Source organism: Schistocerca gregaria, chromosome 7 (genome assembly GCF_023897955.1).
Source record: "Schistocerca gregaria isolate iqSchGreg1 chromosome 7, iqSchGreg1.2, whole genome shotgun sequence".
Taxonomy (NCBI): domain Eukaryota; kingdom Metazoa; phylum Arthropoda; class Insecta; order Orthoptera; family Acrididae; genus Schistocerca; species Schistocerca gregaria.
In genome coordinates, this window is record NC_064926.1 from 450,633,133 (window position 1) to 450,639,770 (window position 6,638).

Consider the following 6,638-nt stretch of genomic DNA (forward strand, 5'->3'; position numbering starts at 1 on the left):
TCGAGTAATATTTTCCATTGGGGTGACTGTGGTGGTCTGGGAATCAGGAAGTAAATGACGGTTTAGTAGAATATGTAAAAGAGACGTGTGAAGATAGTGGAATGGAAAGGGAAAACTGCTGCCCTTCAGGCTGAATTACAGACGGCTAGAAAAGATCTGGGCAGGTTAAGGAGGGAGAAGGGTAAAGAGATATAAGGCGTGGCAATAGGTATCCGAAGCAATGGGCTTAGAACTTCATCTGACCGCTCTGTGGTAAATGCGTACCTCTTGACCACTTGTTTGAATTAGGAACTGATGAGCGTGAGGCAGATGTAGGGCACAACAAATTGAAAATTAAGAGTGTAGGGAAGTCAATGGCGGCCTTCGTTAGAACCTAATTTACTCCCACTCTTTTGAGACATGAAACCATTGGCCAAACCCGACCAGTTCATATGTAAATATCCTAGAAGTTTCTCAAACAATTTATAGCAACGTTCGCCCAAACGGCTTAGCCAATCACAGGCCTTCTGGAAACAGCAGCAGGAAAGCGCTGCGCATTCTGTGTGGGAAGAATTCGTAACTGTTGACTCCTGGGCACCTGGGTGCGACATAGACGCACTCCAACGGTGCAGAAATAAAACTGCAGGCTGTTCTTGTTAGTGTGTCCTTTCAACTTTCGCCTGCATCTCCGACAACAGGAAGCGGTGCTTACTGGGTCTCTCCACGGGACAGCTTTGTGGCGGGCTGTAAAAATTCTGCCCTTCAGCTACTGAGCAAAACCCGCCAGCTCGCCCCCGACCTGCGCAAAGTCCGTTGCTTCCTCAGCGTCTTTCACTACCATACCCAGAGCAAAAATTACTTTCGTAAAGGTTTCGGTACTACATTGTTAGTGTGAAGCTGTCCAATATCAACTAGCACAATTGGTAACGTACCTAACATTCTACTCAAATGATATAAATATGTTATTCAAATCAACCAAATTAATTATGTTAACTGATCGCGTAAGGAGCCAAAATACCGCGACCTTACATCTGTTACAGTAACGAATGTTTTGTGAGAAGAACAACTGCTGGTATGTCTCCATGTCAGCTCAGATTTCTGTAATGTTACCTTCATGTTTACATACACTTATTGACTATTCTATAAACCTACGCTCTTGGAACTTTAACAGTAAACTATAAAGTGACGCAGAATGCCTCCCGTGCAGCATCTGCCACTGCAGTAGTCTCAGTGTCTCCATGACACTTTCGTCGTTGTACCGTATTGTATTGTATGTTAACTGGCGACCTACCACTGCAGCCGTAGTGGTACACAACCCCACGACGACTACCACAGTCCACTTCACCCCTCCGCCGCCCCACACCGAGACCATGGTTATTGTGCGGTTCGGCCCCCGGTGGACCGCCCAGGGAACGTCTCACACCAGACGAGTGTAACCCCTATGTTTACGTGGTAGAGTAATGGTGGTGTACGTGTACGTGGAGAACTTGTTTGCACAGCAATCGCCGACATAGTGTAGCTGAGGCGGAATAAGGGGAACCAGCCCGCATTCGCCGAGGCAGATGGAAAACCGCCTTAAACCATCCACAGACTGGCCAGCTCACCGGACCTCGACACAAGTCCGCCGAGCTCGGCTAACCAAGCGGGCCTACTTTCGTCCTTACTAAATGAATCTGTAACGAAACGTGCTGCTCTTCTTTGTATCTTCTCTGTTTTCTCTATGACTTATACTATTCCACCCTGGAAGCAATATTCAAGTATTGGTCGAACAAGGGTTTTGTAATCTACCTTCATTGTGAGTGGACCAAACTTCCAGAGGCTTCAATCCAGTGAACTCAGTTTGGTACTTGCCTTACGTGCGATTATTTTTGTGTCGACATTCCACCTTACATCACTCTGAACGCGTAATCCTGGATATATTATGAGTTACTGCTTCCACTGACTGTTGTGCAAGCTCGTAATCATACAACAACTGGTCATTCTGTATGCTTATGCGCAGTACGCTATCATTTTTTATGTTGAGGGTCAATCGCCAATCCCTGGATCAAGCGTCGGTCCTCAGCAGACCTTCCTGCAGTTGGCTGCAGTTTTGTAGCGTTGCAGTATCTGTGTATAGAACAGCATCAACCACAGAAAACCTCATGGAACTTCCGACGTTATCCACTAAGTCATTTACATATATTGTGAAAAGAAATGCTGCTTTAACATTCCCTTGGGCTGCACCCTAAGTTAATATTACGTCTTAAGACTTCTCTGCATTGAGAGTGACATGCTGTATGTTTTTCGCTAGAAACACTTAGTTACACGCACACAGCTGGTCTGATACACCGTACGATTGTATTTTGTTTATTAGGCGACAGTGCGGAACTGTAACGAATGCTTCCTAGTCAAAGAACACAGAATCAACTTGGTTGCCGGTGTCTACTGCTTTCTGGGTTTCGTGAACGAACAAAGCTATCTGGGTTTCACAGGAACTTTTATGGGACCCATATTGAGTCTCAAAGAGGAAATTTTCGGTCTCCTGAGTATCATAATACGTGAGTATAAAACATGTTCAAAAATTGTACAACAGATCGACATCAGAGATATAGGCTCATCTGTCCGACAACCCTCCTTGAAAACGAGAGTGACCTGAGCTTTTTTTCCGATCATTAGGAGAGACAGGGACAAAACAGATTAATCAATTATCAAACTGGGTTGGTAGATGCTATGACTGCAAGTATGGTGAAGTAGAAGTGCGCGGGAGATACAGGGATTAGGAACGAATGATAGGCTGCTCCAAGATGTTCCTTGCAGGATTCTGATAGACTAGAAACGACCAGGACAATTGCCCAACTGGAGGTGAAACGATAATACACTGAAGAGCCAAAGAAACTGGTACACCTGTCTGATATCGTGTAGGGCCCCCGCGAGCACGCAGAAGTGCCGTAACACGTCCTGGCATGGACTCGACTAATGTCTGAAGTAGTACTGGGGGGAAATGAGCCATGGATCCTGCAGGGCTCTCCATAAATCCGTAAGAGTACAAGGAGGTGTATATCTCTTCTGAACAGTACGTTGCAAGGAATCCCAGATATACTCAATAATGTTTATGTCTGGGGAGCATACGGCCAGCGGAAGTGCTTACACTCAGAAGAGTGTTGTTGGAGTCACTCTGTAGCAGTTCTGGACGTGTGGGGTGTCGCATTGTCCTGCTGGAATTGTCCAAGTCCGTCGGAATGCACAATGGACATCAATGGATGCATGTCACGAGAGAGGTTGCTTAGATATGCGTCAGCTGTCAAAGTCGTATCTAGACGTATCTGGGATTCGATATCACTCCAACTGCACTCGCCCCACACCATTACAGAGCCTCCTCCAGCTTGAACAGACCCCTGCTCCCATGCAGGGTACATATTCATGAACTTTTCTCTATTCCCGTACATGTCCATCCGTTAGATACAATTTGAAACGAAACTCGTCCGACCAGGCAACATGTTTCCAGTCATCAACAGTCCAATGTCGGGGTTGACGAAACCAGGCGAGGCGTAAAGTTTTGCTGTCATCAAGCGTAGACGAGTGGGCCTTTGGTTCCGAGAGCCCGTAGTGTTGATATTTCGTTGAATTCTTCGCACGCTGACACTTGTTGATGGCCAAGCATTGAAATCTGTGGAAGGGTTGCACTTCTGCCACGTTGAAGGATTCTCTTCAGCCGTCGTCGTACCTGCTCTTGCAGGTCATTTTCCGGCCGCAGCGATTCGGACATGTCCAAAAGAACAGATGCCATTGGTGAGTGTGAAGCTCTGTAGAATGAAATTAAAATTAAATCAATACCATTAGCTGCTAACAGGCGTTGGTTTACACCATCGGGGACAGCTGAAAATGTGTGCCCTGTCCTGGACTCAAACCTGGGATCTCCTGCTTACATGGCAGACGCTCTATCCATCTGAGCCACCGAGGGGATAGTGCGACTGCAGGGATTTATCGCTGGCACGCCCCCGTGAGACCCACATTCTCAACTTACAGTCCGCACTCTACATTCGTAGTGTCCCTGCCATTATATCCATTACTCGCGGCAGACAATCCACCGAGTCCCGTAAGAGCTCAAGCAATTCGTGTGCATCCGCACTGAAGAAGGTCATCAGCCGGTTAGCCTTGACGATATGAATATGGCATCTGTTCTTTCGGACATGTCGGAAAGAACAGATTCCATCTTAATAAATGTTCATAATCTGCCATTGTAGCAGCAATGACTGATCTAACAACTGCGGCAGACACTTGTCGTTTATGGGCGTTGCCGAGCGCAGCGCCGTATTCAGCCTGTTTGCAGATCTCTGTATTTCAATAAGCATACCTATACCAGTTTCTTTGGCGCTTCAGTGTAGAAATCGTATAGGAACAAAGGGATATGTATAGATGAAGATCATAATGCAGAGAAACGTCTGTTGTAGTCCTTCATCGAACAGTGACGTTAAATGGATGCTGTTACTTCCACTACTGCTGCTGATGATGGTGACGAACTGAAGTATTACAACTTGAGGTTAATACGTGCAGATTATTGTCTCACAATCAGCATTTTCCGTATTTTGGCTAATATACAAGTCGTGGACAAAATTAAGGAAGCAGCAAAAACACAACGCATTACCATACATAATACGGCGTAGAAAACCCGTTAGCATTCAAAACAGCTTCCAGATGCCTAAAATGGATACATATAGGTCCCGTATGTTCATCATTTGGGTTTTTAGCTCCTTGTGTTTCCCGCGTTTGCAGTTGAAGCTGTAGGATGTGTTTGGGTACTTGAAAAAACGATGTTTTGGATAACTGGCGGACCTCAGATCTTACAATATTAGGTTCTGTATGGTTTTCAGGGAAATATTAATAAGATTTTTTTCCTGCAAAATAGTGACAATTTCAGGTAAAGATGATGGAGGGTGAAAGTGTTCACGCATCATTCACTCCAAAATAGCCCACGAAGGCCCAATACTGTTAAGACCTGGTGGCTGTGATGGCGAGGGGAGGCACGATAAATCGTTCTTTTGCGTACAAAAGCAATCCAGGACGACGTCTGCTGTGCGAACAGGGACCACTTCTTCTTGGTACAAGTGTCATTACTGGGGAACGAACATTGTTCCATGGGATGGGCCTTATGAACCAAAGTGGTCACACAATCCTTGAAAGTAAAGCAGGCTTGCTCACTAACCATGGGACCGATGGAATAGCACGATATGGCGCCCCGAATCATCACCGAACCACCACCTTGTTTCAGCTTTGTGCCGTAAATTCGGCCAGAAGTTGGAAACAGTGAGAAACAAGACTCATCCGACCAGTTTTCTCCGTTTTCTAGGTTCTATGGCTTCGGCACTATGTTTTTTTGTTGCGGACATTTGCATCACACATGAGTGGTTTTGTGTAAGTAGGCTGTTTAGGTTTTGACCAACATTGTATCAATAAGTGTGTGCATTTCATTTCTTTGTTATTGTAATTAGAATTATGAAAATTTCTTTAAAATCTGTATTGGCCAGTGCCCAAAACAATTTGTAAATTTTTTTGTGAGGAGCATGGGGGCTATGTAAGTAGGCTGTTTAGGTTTTTTTATTTGTAACACCACCTCTGTATGAAAAACACTGACTGTGCTGTGTGCAGTCTGTGGCTGGTTGGCATTGTTGTAATACTCGTCATTGTAGCGTTGGGCAGTTGGAGGTGAGCCGCCAGCAGTGGTGGATGTGGGGAGAGAGATGGCGGAGTTTTGAAATTTGTAAGACGGGATGCCATGAACTGCTATATACATTATGATTTCTGAATACTATTGAGGTAAATACATTGTTTTTTCTCTATCAAAATCTTTCATTTTCTAACTATGCCTTCAGTAGTTTGAATCTGTTATTTAGCTGGTAGTAGTGGCGCTCGCTGCATAGCAGTAGTTCGAGTAACGAAGATTTTTGTGAGGTAAGTGATTTGTGAAAGGTATAGGGTCATTCTTTTGTAGGGATTATTGAAAGTCAGATTGCGTTGCGCTAAAAAAAATATTGTGTGTCAGCTTAAGCAAAGTCTTACACAATTTTTCTAAGGGGACGTTTCATATATCGATCCTAAGCCGAGGATACCTCACTGGAATCTTCTGAGTTTTTCTTGTAGTTTGTGTGATTAGTATAGCTAATGTTTATTGCTAGCGCGTAATCATAGAGAGAATTTCCTTTGTAGTTGTAGTTTTTCATTGTTGTACAGTAAAACAGTTCAGGCTTGCATGTAGATTTGCACCAAGTATTTAGCAGCTGCGCTTGCAATTAACTAGATATTATTTGCTATCTTAATGTGTTCTCTTATTTTTGCTCTTCAAATTGTGTTTTTCTGTGTTGTCGTGTGAAATATTGTGACAATAATGGCGTGTGAAAAACGTAATACTAGGCTCCAAAATAAACTGAGAAATGACAGTGAAGACGAAAGCAGTGTGTTAGCGCCACCGTGTAATGAATTAACTAATGTTCAAAGTAGTAATTTGGTAATAGTGCATAGGGAAATGGAGCGGGCTGCAAATAATGGTGTAGGCAGTGAAACAATTAGTGAACTGGGAAGCATTAAAGACACCACAATTGAACATACACGTGAAGATTTAACTACTGAGTTACATAACATTGAATAGAAATGTCAAAAAATCTGTAATGACGTAAAAACACAAA